This window comes from Cervus elaphus, chromosome 26, assembly GCF_910594005.1.
Source record: "Cervus elaphus chromosome 26, mCerEla1.1, whole genome shotgun sequence".
NCBI classification, from domain to species: domain Eukaryota; kingdom Metazoa; phylum Chordata; class Mammalia; order Artiodactyla; family Cervidae; genus Cervus; species Cervus elaphus.
The window spans coordinates 14,392,284-14,405,726 of record NC_057840.1 but is presented as its reverse complement, the minus strand read 5'-3'; positions in this window follow the sequence as shown (position 1 = coordinate 14,405,726).

Here is a 13,443-nt window from a genome sequence, read left to right as displayed (position 1 = left end):
AAGAATCATCCTTCCTGACTTCAGACTACATTACAAAGCCACAGTCATCAAGACAGTATGGCACTGGTACAAAAACAGAAATATAGACCAATGGAACAAGACAGAAAGCCCAGAGATAAATCCACACAACTATGGACACTTTATCTTTGACAAAGAAAACAAAATTGTACAATGGAGAAAAGACAGTCTCTTCAACAAGTGGTATGGGTTGGGAAAACTGGTCAACTACATGTAAAAGAATGAAATGAGAACATTTCTTAACACTATACACAAAAATAAACTCAAAGTGGATTAAAGATCTAAACATAGGTCTTTAAAGAAACTATGTAGGTCAGAAACTATAAAACCTAGAAAAAAACATAGGCAGAACACTTTCTGACATAAATCACAGCAAGATCTTCTATGCTCCACCTCTTAGAGTAATGCAAATAAAAACAAAAAAAAAAAATGGGAACTATTTAAACTTAAAAGTTTTAGCAAAATGAAGGAAACTATAAGCAAGGTAAAAAGACAACCTTCAGAATGGGGGGAAATAATAGCAAACAAAACAACTGACAAAGAATTAATCTCCAAAATATACAAGCAACTTATGCAGCTCAATATCAGAAAAACAAATAACCCAATTAAAAAATGGGAAAAGACCTAAACAGACATTTATCCCAAGAATACATATAGATGGTTAATAAGTACATAAAAAGATGATCACCATGGCTCATTGTTAGAAAAACACAAATCAAAACTACAGTGAAGTGTCACCTCATACCACACAGATCAGAATGACCATCATCAAAAAGTCTACAAACAATAAATGCTGAGAGGGTGTGGGGAAAAGGGAACCCTCTTACACTGTTGGTAGAAATGCAAACTGATACAACTACTACAGAGGACGGTATGGAGATTCCTTAGAAAACTAGGAATAAAACTACCATATGACCCAGCAATTGCACCGCTGGGCATGTACCCTGAGGAAACCAGAATTGAAAAGGACACATGTATCCCAGTGTTCACTGCAGCACTACTTACAACAGCCAGGACATGGAAGAAACCTAGATGTCCATCAGCAGATGAATGGATAAGGAAGTTGTGGCACATATACACAATGGAATACTACTCAGCTATAAAAAGGGACACATTTGAGTCCATTAAGTGAGGTGGATGAACCTAAAGCCTTTTATACAGAGTGAAGTAAGTCAGAAAGAGAAAGATAAGTATCATATATTAACACATATATATGGAATCTAGAAAGATAATACCAACAATCCTACATGCAGGGCAGCTAAGAAGACACAGACACAAAGAAAAGACTTTTGGACACAGTGGGAGGAGTAGAGGGTGAGATGATGTGAGAGAATAGCATTGAAACATATGCATTACCGTATATAAAACAGACAGCCCGTGGGAAGCCTGATGTACGACACAGGGAACCCAAAGCTGGTGCTCTTAGACAGCCTGGAGTGATGGGGTGGGGAGGAGGGTGAGAGTGGGGTTCAGGAGGAAGGGAACACATGTATGTCTGTGGCCAATTCATGTCGATATACACCCGAGGCCATCACAGTATTGTAAAGTAATTATCCTCCAATGAGAATAAATAAATAAATTTTTTTAAGTTCTTAGGGAGTACAACAGTCTAATATATAACATATATTTATTTATTCATTGGCTAGAATACTATATAATATGATCCTCTCAGAAGACTAATAAAAATATAGTGAGAAAGATTTGAGATAGACAGAAAAGAGAGAGAAAGAGAAGAAAGAAAAAGAGAACATCATAGCACAGACTTATTTCTGGATAGCTCTGCCAAAAATTAATGCAATGCCATTAATCTTACCATGTATTTATCATCAGACAGTTTTCAATTCATTCAATGCCACTCATTTCTCAGCCACAATGACACAGAGCCAATTAAAATTAATTTTTCATATATTTCTTCAGATACTTTTAATGGTTTATTAAATTCCAGAAGCTACATATTAAATCTACTGTCTTCTATTCTGAAAGTTTGTAATTCGACAGGAAGCTATCAATCTTAACATAATTTATCCTTTGCAAAACCATGTTACTTATTGGTCACTGATTCCAGTGCTCACTAAAATTCCCAAGATGAAAATATATGTAATCAGCTTATAGGAAAAACAGGTTTATCAAAATCAATTAAAATTTCTTTATGATTACATACTCTTTCTACTTCACCTTCCACAGTATCTATATATTTCATATAGATATAAAAGATCTAAAAATGGAGTACTTTGTGTTTCCTTGCATGGTTATTTTCTAAAATATTGTTTCCTTAAACATTTAGAAAGACAAGAGGTTACTTGCTTTACAGAAAGGAAAATAACCAAAAGCTCTAGCCTTTTTTTCTTCCTAAAATAGATTATAATTTTGAGTAGTTTGAGAATGACAAAAAGTCAGAGGTTACAAATTTTATTGATTTTTTTTTTTTTTGGTGTTTTTGCTATCATGAAACTCTGATGTGTATCTGGAAAGAATGAGAAATACAAAGTATCAAATCTAGGTTCAGTGGGCTCTGGAGTTATTTGTGCTAAATGTGGGTATCCCTTCATATACTATTTAGGATTTGAACAGCTGCATAAGACAGAAAATAAAAATTACTAATGTCTTGAACAAAACCATAGTATAATTCTCTCTCATATAAAATAATTTTGGGGTAGGCAGTCAAGAAATTTCAGAGACTCGTGCTTCCCATTCTAAAGGTCAATCATGGTTTGAAAAAAGGAGAGGAAGACAAAGAGCATATTTCCTCTTTTTAAAGAAGACTGCATAAATCCCACACAAATTTCCACTTATATGAATGGAAAGAAGTCGTTCACATGATCAAACCCAACAATAAGACAGGAAACACTCTTTTAGCTGGTGAGAAAATCAGAATTTTGTTGTAAAGGAAGAAGAAATGGACATTAGGAGGCAATTAAAAATCCATGACACAACATTGTTCCCTCTTTGTCCCTCATTTTTAAAAGCATTCTTTAAATACTTTTAAAATCATCTGCTATATTCTTTTCTTTGAGTATTGGCTTTCATTATCTAATATCTAACTTATCAACTCTACGTAATTTTCATTGTTTTCAAAGTTTTATTTATAATTCAGTTCTGTCTCTAAAGTTCTTAATTTCCAAATGACTACTGTCTTTTCTGGGGGACTTCCCTGCTGGCTCAGTAGCAAAGGATCCATCTGCCAATGCAGGAGACGTGGGTTTGATTCCTGAGTTAGGAAGATCCCCTGGAGAAGGAAATGGCAACCCACTCCAGTATTCTTGCCTGGGAAACCCTGTGGACAGAGAAACCTAGCAGGCTAATCCAAGGGGTTGCAAAAGAGTTGGACACGACTTAGCGACTAAACAATAACTGTCATTTCTACTTGACCTTTCTACAGTGTGACAGACACACTGCTCTGCACTCATCTCACCAAACCCCCATTCTATTTTTTTGCAGGGAGATGCAAGGGGTGCATAGAAGAAGACTGTATTTACCAATCTCTTTATTATAAATTAAAACCATATGACTAACTTCAGGCCAATGGAATACAGAAAGAAGTGATATATTCTTAAAAGATCCCCTCTGATAGTTCACTCTTTCTCCAATATCTGAGACCTGTGTGATGGAATCCAAGATGGCAGAGCTAAAGATCTGAATGTGTCTACAGGTGTAAATCACTGTTCAGAGATGAACAATCCAGGAAAACTTATGACACAAATTCCTATCAGACTTCCTGCTAAAATCATGAGATTTGCCATTATTTCTTCCATAAAGCATTAATTATACTGATTAACACAAACAGGTATCAATAATTTTAAGGATTCATCATATTTTCTAGTGAATCAAATACAGTCCATACCAGATTAGCTCTGTTAAGTGATAGGTTTTCTTGATATCAACCAGACAGATTAAAATCCAAGGTTAATCAAATTGTGAAAGAGGAATTACATATAATAGCATAAAGGAGAAAAATCACAATCAATTAGGGCAAATTCTGGAAACTCTTCAAATAAGTCTAATGATTTTGATTAGCCTTCTTTCAATGCTATGTATACCCATTGTCTCTATGATCACAGCTGTTATCTAACCTCTTTTATCACAACCATAGAGCATCTTACTTTGTACAGAATAAGTGTTCCATTATAATGATAATAATGTTAATAATTAAAGTCACATGGAAGATGTATGATGAGAGGAATGAAGAGAAACTTTTACAAATATAATGGGACTCCTTCTAAAGTAGTTTTAGAAAAACCTCAGTAATATCGGGCTTCCAGGATAACTCAGTTGGTAAAGAATCCACCTGCAATGAAGGAGACCCTGGTTTGATTCCTGGGTGGGGAAGATCTGCTGGAGAAGGGAAGGGCTACCCACTCCAGCATTCTTGGGCTTCCCTTGTGGCTCAGCTGGAAAAGAATCCGCCTGCAATGTGGAAGACCCGGGCTGGATCCCTGGGTTGGGAAGATCCCCTAGAGAAGGGAAAGGCTACTCACTCCAGTATTCTGGCCCAGAGAATTCATGGACTCTATAGTCCATGGGATCGCAAAGAGTCGGACACAACTGAGCCATTTTTCACTATCACCAATGTTAATGAAGCTGATAGTGATAACGATAGTATTGATAAAGTTGAAGTAAAAACTATACATTGGTGTCATTTTATCAAGACTAGCAATATATATAATACTAGCATAGAAATACTTTCAAATAGTGAGTTTGGAGATGGAATAGTTAAAGTTATTCCCTCTTCATTTAGTATTTCCCATTCCCAGTGCAGAATTTCCAATAGTGCTAAATTCAGGTTTCTTTTTTTTATTTTTTCCCTTTAATATTTGGTTGCTTTACATCTTGTAATAGGTGCCAAGATTTATCATATGGTCATTTTCACAGAAGTTTTCATCTTTGAGCTTTCTTCTACATATGTAATTGTGAAAATGAATCAACACATTTAAATCCTCATTGGCACCCTCACTTTTCACTAAAAATAAAATGGCCTCCTCTGAAATCCAAAAGTCAACACTCATTTTTTTCTCTGCTGACATGTGAATATTTAGCCTTCCAATGCCTCCACACCTGAAAGAAGTCACAAGAAAGATTCTCTACCCAAATAAGAAAGAATTTGAGTAAATAAGCAACATGGCTGAGGTAAGGCTCCATCTACAGTTACTGAACACTTAAAACATGAACTGCAATATATGTAAATATTTTTAGATGACAAAGTACAAGGACAGAGTCTTTCTCATGCTGTATAGTCTATGCAGAAATAATGATGATATTAATTCTAGTTGTTTGAGCAGAGGTCACATTAAAGTCATATGGAAGATGTGTGATGAGAGGAATGAAGAGAAACTTTTATAAATATAATAGGACCCCTTCGAAAGTTGTTTTAGAAAAACTTCAGTAAAAACTGGTACTGTTAACTATGACAAGACAAAAGAGAAGAAAGGGGGAAAGGTATTCAAAAGAAAAAGAGAATCACGGACTAAAGTTTTTTGTTTTTTTTTTTTAAGTAATGCAGAAAAGTGAAAGAAAAAAATTATGGTTTATCCCATGCTACTTTCTTTCAATTTTCCCTGAAAGAAAAAATGGTCATGACAACAGAAAAGAGACAGGTTATCTCAGATGGGAAACCATCAGGAAACCATGTGGAGTACAAGGAAATCAACTACAGAAGAAGACTGTTGCAAGTACAAAGGAGAAAATAATCTGACTTATTTGATAACAGAAAACTCGCCCCTACCTCCCAAAAAGATTTTAAAATTTCTTTCATACTTAAATAGAAATAGAGTCAGATTATAAGGAATTGAAAAGGATACAAAGTGCCTTTTTTGCGAATGTTTGCATTTGTATTCATTTTCATGTCCTCATCCCCAGTCCCCAGGCTGAGCTCCCACCTTACAAAGAGTGCCTGGCACAGAATGAACTGTCATTAAATGTCTGACGAAATGTTCATGAATTCAAAGTGCTGTTCTACAGAAGACTACAAAAGCGTTCCTTATGTCCAATGATGTTTTATATGTTGGAAACTGCACAGAACTTAATGTTACATTTATGTACTTAATTTTCACACCTTTGATGAAAACCCTTCTCTGTCTTGGAAGGTATCTTTAAACTATCCAAGACCACAGTCTGGTAAAGAAAAAAGGAGCAGCAGAGGAGAAAGCAGATAACCAGAAAACAAATTAATTCACCAGATCTTCCTTAGTGATAAATGGACTGACAGATGTCAGTGCAAAATTACCCTTATATCCATAGACTCTAAGTGTTGCTTCTCAGGAGATGTGCTACTGCTAACAAAAAATATATACACATATTAAGGAACCAATTTAGATGTTTATAATACAATGACTTTTGACCTGAAGAAAGTGATCTGTAGGTAGGGAATAAATACCATGGTTGGCATTTGCAGCAAAAGAACCTGCCAATGCTATATGATGTTTCTTAAAAACCTAGAATACCAGAGCACTTGCTGATCAGACTTGGAGGAAGATAATAGGGAGCTGTAAAAATTTTTTTTCCTTCCTGAAATAGATGATAATTATGAGGCTTGAGAAATGATAAAAAGTCATGAGCTGCCTCTTGATTTGTTATGAGTCTGCTGTCAGGCACCTCTTTTGACTACTTGAGAAAACTCGGAAAAATGCAATATCCAATTGTGCTTTAGTGTGCCATGGAGCTAGGTTAAAGGAAATGTGTGTGTGTGTTTGTTCAGTCATGTCCAACTCTTTGCAACCCCATGGACTGTAACCCACCAAGATCCCCTGTCCATGGGATTCTCCGGGCAAGAATACTGGGGTGGGTTGCCGTTCCCTTCTCCTGACCTCAGGAAGAGGATCTTCCTGACCTCAGGATTGAACCTGTGTCTCTTGTGTCTCCTGCATTGCAGGCAGATTCTTTACCGCTGCACTGGGTTTATACAAAGGAAATGTAAGAGCTATAGAATTTAATCTTTAAATTTAGAAGAACAATGCATGCAGAATATAAACTAGGAAAATATGAGGAAAAGTATGAAGGAGTAGATAACAATATAAAATCACCTATTTAAAAAAGTAAGAAGGAACAAAATCTAAATCAACAAGGATCCTAGACATAGGCCTAGACATAAGCCTCAGGGGCTCTTCAACCTATCTGACTCATAGAGAAGTCATCATTACCCACTGGAGAGATGATCTTGCTGTCCAAAAGGGCAGGGGAAACCTGAGGAAGGGAGACAGAGGAAATAATTTCTCTCTGAAAAAACAGATTAGAACTTAAAAAGGGGTCTATTTCCACTGACTTGAGCTTCTATGAAAGGATCTGAATCAGGACTTCCACTTATGATGCTACCTTGTGTCGTCTTGCCTCTGACTTTTTATGAAATTTTGCAGTCTGTTTCTATATCTACTATTCTACTGACCTGTACTAAAAATAAAAAAATATCTACTATAAAATGCTTTTGTGACATACTTGCAATAATAACCAATGCAAGTGCTGACCTTACCATAATTAAATCTGTATAACAATTTTGCTCTGCAAGGGATGTTCCTGGACTTAGTACTTTTAACTATTATCCTATAACACTGTGCAACTTAAATCTATATAATGCTTTTTTATTTTTCAAGGCTCTTTCATTTATATTGATTTCTTCTGTTCAGTTCAGTTCAGTCACTCAATCATGTCCAAATCTTTGAGACCCCATGGACTGCAGCACGCCAGGTTTCCCTATCTATCACCAGCCCTTGGAGTTGAATCAAACTCTTGAATCAAACTCATGTCCATCAAGTTGGTGATGCCATCCAACCATCTCATCCTCTGTTGCCCTCTTCTCCTCCCACCTTCAATCTTTCCCGGCATCAGGGTCTTTTCCAATCAGTCAGTTCTTCATATCAGGTAGCCAAAGTATTGGAGCTTCAGCTTCAGCATCAGTCCTTCCAATGAATATTCAGGACTGATTTCCTTTAGGACTGACTGGTTTGATCCCCTAGCTGTCCAAGGGACTCTCAAGAGTCTTCTCCAACACCACAGTTTAAAAGCATCAACTCTTCAGTGCTCAGCTTTCTTTATAGTCTAACTCTCACATCCATACGTGACCACTGGAAAAACCATAGCTTTGACTAGACAGACCTTTGTTGGCAAAGTGGGGATTTGTTCTGTGAGATAAGACAAATATAACTTCTACTGGTTTTGAAGATGAAGAAAACAAAGTATCAAAAGATCACACAGCTAAATCTAAGTGCAAAACATACCTCACAATCCCAGCTCATTGAGAAAAAATGTTAAATTCTCTGTCCTATATTTACCCTACCCCACACTGAGGTGTACATTTCAACACATATTTAACTTAATTTGTCATTAAATATTAGTGAGATATTTTAATTAATATCTTATTCCAAGAATAAGCTCCATAAGTCTCTTTTTGTTCATCATCATAACTCCCACACAAATCATGGTCCCCGACACATTCAAGATGTTCAATAGATTCTTATTGCAGGATTGGATGGATGATTTTCTTTTCATTAAGTGGTGCCTAATCTTTGTCCCTTCATTTAATTGTACTTCAACTATATCACTTGCAGCTCTCTGTTACACTTGGTTATCTCTGCATTTCCTTCTGCTAGACTGTGGATTCTTAATTATCTATGACCATCAAGACCTAGTACAGATCTCTGTCCTGCTGTGGTATCCAATAAGTGGTTGAGAAAATTTAATTTTTCTCCATGCAGTCTAGGAAGTTTGCTAGTATGATTTTTTTAAGTGCCATGATCATTTCTTAGAGACAAGCCGCCCATGCAGTAAGCCCTTGATGAATTTCAGGACATACAACATTTTCCAAGTGAGTAAATAATTCTTTCTTGGTCCATAGCCACGACACATATTATAGGAACCATGAATGGCTGCCTGACAATCCATGTAGTATTACCTTTTTCCTTTAAAAGACAACCTTCTTAAGCCAGTATCAGAGAACATGTAAAAACCGAACACTCAGACTGGCCATTTGAATTCTGACATTTCTTGCTAATATGTTAATACTGCCAGTAATTGCTCTCAGTTGGGGACCAAATTCCCTAAAACAGGTGGTGAATTTTTGTGGGTTCTGTTTCTTGTTTTTACATGAGCATCAAGCCCTTACCCTCGAATGTGAGAAATGCCAATGGTTAAAAAAAAAAATACTGACCTAACATTCTGTACAATTAGAAGCTGCACTTCACCACACTAGAAAACTAAACATTTCTAAAAGATTTTCTGCACATCTCACACCTGAAGGGAGAAGTGACATTTTCAGTTCTTGTGTCTCAATCAGGAATAAAGTTCTCCCAATTTAAGAAAGGAAAACAGCCATAATTCAGAGACATTTTAAAGGTCAGTAATATATGACATAGAGCTGAAGTCTGTGAAAAAAAAGTCACTACTTTTAAACGATGAAACTATCCACTCAACCTTCAAAAACACTAATTAAAATGATATCTTCCTGAAGAAAAAATGCTGTCAGATATTTCACAAAATAAGAGCCTAGTTTCAATGAAATTCAACTTCATATAACCAAGAGGTTCTTATTAATAAATGTCATTCAGATCCCTACACAAATGATTTCCACAGTGACACAGAGACAATTTATTGATCATAATGATTCAAATCTCTGAACCTCCTTACTCTTAACCTTTATTTAAGGATTAATTTTTGTTTCACCTATATGCCTTTGTAAGGGACAGCTAAAGGTCATCCCAGGTGGCACAGTAGTAAAGAATCGGCCTGCCAATGCAGGAGATGCAAGAGACATGGGTGTGGATGATCCCTGGGTTGGAAAGATCCCCTGCAGTAGGAAATGGCAACCTACTCCAGTACTCTTGCCTGGAAAATTCCATGAACAGAAGGAGCCTGGCAGGCTACTGCCTATGGGGGTTGCAAAGAGTCAGACATGTGTGAGCACAAGAGAGAACGGGAGAGAGGTCAACCATTTCCTTAAGTTTCCTACAGAATTGCATTTATTTGCATACCTGAAAAATAGCTACCTGCCTGATCGATTTCTAGTTCTTAACCACGTGCTTTTGGTCTTTCTGTTTTCGCTCTTAGTAATCCCCAAAATAAGAGAAGTGTCTTAATTGTAAACTATGAAAGCCTCAGTTGAAAACCTGCCTGCAGAATTTTTGCAAATCATTTTAATTTAGTTTTTTTTTATTTCTCAACACATGTATCATCTCCAGTTTTGCCTTAATGATGCTTAAGATTTGGTTTTTATACAGACATAAAAATTATAATTTATAAATACATCTAACATAAAAACAAACCCTTTCCAATGTGCTTTAGCCTCTAGAGAACACATCAGTTTGAACAAAAGACTCTGGGAACATAAGAATGGGTGTCTTAGTTAGCTCAGGCCACTATAACAAGAGACCATAAGTTAAGTGTCTTATAAACAAAACTTTATTTCTTACAGTTATGGAGATGGGAAGTCCAAGATGAGGGTGCCAGCATGACAGGTTCTGCAGAGAGGCCCCCCCCAGGTTTTACACTGTTAACTTCTTGTATCATCACATAGCAGAGAACAGAGAGGGAAAGCAAGCTCTCCTTTGACTCTTATAAGGGAACTAATCCCACTCATGATAGCTCCACCCTCATGACCTCATCAACTCCTAAAGATCTCCCCAAATCCCTACCTCCTAAAACATCACTTAGGGGGTAGGGTTTCAACCCATGAATATTGGAGGAACACAACATTCAGTCATAACATGAAATATTGCTATATCATGTAGAATGTCAAAGGGGAATAGAATATGCCACTTCAACATATGCCATTTGGCATAAGAACTATTTTGAGCTGAAGGTAATAGAGAAGCAGCATATATAAGGAGAACTCTCTGCACTTCCCCCCCTTTCCCCAAAACAAAGCATAAATTTCCATTTGTAACTGTGTTCCCCTCTCCACAAAGAGGAAAACAATTATTTGCAGAACAAACCACCCTCAATAACCCTTATCTACTATACATTTTCTAGTCATCTTCCCATAATTTACTGCCCCAAGTAGTCCAAATTCCCTTTTCCTTTGTTAAAATGGTATATATGCCCTGAACCTAACTTTCTCTTTATGCTTTCCTTTTTTATCTATGTGGGCTGCATACACATAAAATATTAATATCAATAAAGAAATACATGTCTTTCTCCCATTGATCTGTCTTTTGTCAATTTAATTTGCAGACCCTCAAACTTTGATTCTAAGAGGGAAGAGGAAAAGTTTTTCTGTCCCAGCAATGCTTTTGGCTGCAAGAAAGCTAAAAGTCACTAAAACAAAACTGGCTTCAGTAAAGACATTTGTTATGTCATATAGAGAGTTCATAGATATGGCAGGGTAGGAATGGTTAGTTGGTTAATCTTGTCAGTCCATTATATAGTGAACAACTCAGGTTTTTTCCATCTCTTCCCTACAGCCATCATCTGAATGTAGACATATGTCCTTAAGCTTGTCTCCTCTGATAGGGAGATGGCTGCAGTAGCTTCAAACATTGCATCCTTACACAATATTCCAAAGCCAGAATGAACAGAGGACATATTTTCTTCTTCACATCCCTAAATAGGAATGGCTAAAAGTGTCCCTAAAGCTGTCCAACTGATTTCCCTTTACATATCACTTGCCAAAATTCTGTCACATGCCCCGGCCAGAATGAATCACTTGGCAGGGTATGGAATTACCATAATTGGCTTGGACTAATCAAGCTTCACCCTTGGAGTTGGGGAGGAAGCCAAATTCTCTTGATACTCAACACCCCTGGGCAGAACATGAACAAAATCAGTGAATGTTTGCATGTTAGGCCCCCAACCGACACTATCTGTCATGGTTTCTAATGCTATCTCTTTGTTCTGCTCATGCATTTCTTTTTCTTTTACTTTTATTGTATGCTTAAGATGCCTTACTTGTTTTGTTTTTCACAACCCCAAGTTTGTAGCACCAATTTAAAGAGTTTCCACTAGACCACTTTGTGGTGTGTCTTATAAATAGGCTAACATTCAGTTCACAAAAGCAGCACTTACACACACATTAAGAAATGCAATTGTCCATTAACCTTGATAATCTTTGAAGATCACCAACATAATTCACTCAAGATAGCTAAGCGGCAGGAAGTAACCACAACATCATTCAGCAGGTTCTATTACTTACAAAGATCATGATGTTTGCGGAAACACAAGCTCCTCAAGACCAAATCTTTCATCTCCCACAGTGTTATATTAGAGGCAGTTAATATTTATTAGTTAAATAAGTTAGAATTATTCTTTTTGTGACTCTCTTCTATGGTCTGACTAGATGAAGATTGCCTTTCAGAAGTTCATTAAACCTACCCTATCTATTTATGGTCTGATTCTCCCTCACCCCAGAGAATCTAGGTTCACCCTGTAAAAATGACCACTTGCTATACATTAGACTATACCACCCTTCTTCACTTCACATATTTGTGTCATTACTTGACATAAATGTATATTTAGGGATTATAATGACAGCACTATTTCTTCTCACATTATCGGGTTCAGAGGACACAACTTCAGAATGCTCGAATATGTGCTGGTGGGCAAGGCCTTTCAGCAGCTAGCCTTTGCCACAGTCCAGGGTCATGTCATGCCTTCTGACAACTCCACCAATAGTCTACCATTCAGTTTTCAATTTCTTTAGCATACTCATCTTTATACCTCTTCAGTGCAATTGCCTGTAAAGTCTCCTATGACAGAAAAATATCCTTTCTCATTTGGTCAACCTTTGAGACATCTTGAGATTCACTCTTCGGGCATAGCTTGCCAGATAACCTCAAGTAGAATTAGACATCCTTTTTCTAAGCGCCTTTAATCATGTTTTGCTATAATTTTGTTATGGTTTGTTTGAACTTTTAACATGCTCGTTTCCCTATTTAGGTGGCAAATGTCTTGAAGACAAATTCTCTATTTTATTCATTTTTTTTAAAACTCCGATTACCTTTTGCAGTACCTTGAACATAGAAAGTACTTATTAAATACTCGCAAAATTAAAATTTTGAATTTCACATAAATCCATGGCTGATTCATGTCAATGTATAGCAAAAACCACTATAATAATGTAAAGTAATTAGCCTCCAACTAATAAAAATAAATGGGAAAAAAAATAAAACAACCAAGGAAATTTTCTACTATCATAGTGCTGAGGTCCTGTGTGAATTGTGTAACTTACTGTCAATCCTTTCTTAGACTGTAAGTAGTCAGCCTCCTGACAGAAATACTCTCGAGGGAAATGCACTCTCAGACTTAAATCTCACTATTACAAACAGGAATGTAAACTGCCATATGTTGAAGATTTTTTTGTTTTATAGTATGTTTAATATGAAGTCAATTCAATGCTTCTCTCCGGCTATCCAAAGTATTTTTCCAATTCTTTTTCCTTCTTTTTTTTTCTTTTCTTTTTCCATTTCTGTCAGCTCATTGTAGAACTTTCAGCGAGATAAAGTATAAGAT